General features: G+C 34.0%; 1 non-coding gene across 1 annotated transcript; it reads left to right on the top strand.

Annotated features, from left to right (window-relative positions):
* Positions 1-334: 334 nt before the first annotated feature.
* Positions 335-439, top strand: LOC113898945. The gene has a single exon (XR_003512798.1). It is a non-coding gene; the product is annotated as a U6 spliceosomal RNA (small nuclear RNA).
* The last annotated feature ends 603 nt before the right edge of the window (positions 440-1,042 follow it).

The following is a 1,042-nucleotide window of genomic DNA, read 5'->3' as shown; positions in this document are numbered from 1 at the left end:
GAAATGTTTTAAATTAGGCATGATAGATATTCTTTAGGAGATAAAGAATAAAATGAAACAAGAACAGAAAAAAAATTTAAATAGCCCAATGGAAATATTAGACACGAAGATAAAGCAGTCAAAATAAAGAACATAGTGGATCAGGGTAGTAACAGGCAGATACTTTAAAGATGAATTGCAAGAAAACTGAGATAAGGCAATTCCCCAAAAGGCAGCAAAAAGGATAAAATGTGAAAAGCTTAGAGCTATGAAGACTAAAGTAGAATTAGTAATATCCACATAAAGAGTCTTTAAAGGAGATGGAGGAAAAGCTTTAGACAAAAGTCAACACCCGGTGCTGGCTCCGGCAGCACATATAGTAAAATTGAAATGAAACAGAGATTAGCACGGCCCCATGTGCAAGGATGACATACACTTTTGTGAAGCATTCCATATTAAAACAAAAAAATTCAACACCCCTTTATGAAAAAAGCTTTCCAAAGAGTGGGCATAGAGGGAACATACCTCAACGTAATAAAGGTTGTATATAACAAACCCACAGCAAACATTATTCTCAGCGGTGAAAAACTGAAAACATTTCCTCTAAGATCAGGAACAAGAAAAGGGTGCCCATTCTCACCGCTATTCGATATAGTTTTGAAATTCCTAGTCATGGAAATGAGAGAAGAAAAAGAAGTAAAAAGAACCTAGATTGGAAAAGAAATGAAACTTTCACTGTTTGCAGATGACATGATACTATACATAAAAAACACTTAAGATGCCACCAGAAAATTATAAGACCTAATCAATGAATTTAGTAAAGGCCCAGGATACAAAATTAATACACAGAAATACCTTGCCTTCCTATACAATAACAATGAAAAATCAGAAAAAGAAATTAAGGAAACAATCCCATTCACCATTGCAGCAAAAAGAATAAAATACCTAGGAACAAACCTACCTAATAAACCTGCTGACCTATGTGCTGAAAACTGTAAGACACTAATGAAAGAAAACAAAGAAAGACACAAACAGATGAAGAGATATACCATGTTCTTAGACT

The sequence above is a fragment of the Bos indicus x Bos taurus genome, chromosome 9, assembly GCF_003369695.1.
Source record: "Bos indicus x Bos taurus breed Angus x Brahman F1 hybrid chromosome 9, Bos_hybrid_MaternalHap_v2.0, whole genome shotgun sequence".
In the NCBI taxonomy this organism is placed as follows: domain Eukaryota; kingdom Metazoa; phylum Chordata; class Mammalia; order Artiodactyla; family Bovidae; genus Bos; species Bos indicus x Bos taurus.
Note: the sequence above shows the minus strand (reverse complement) of the source record. Positions and strands in the feature narration are given on the sequence as shown.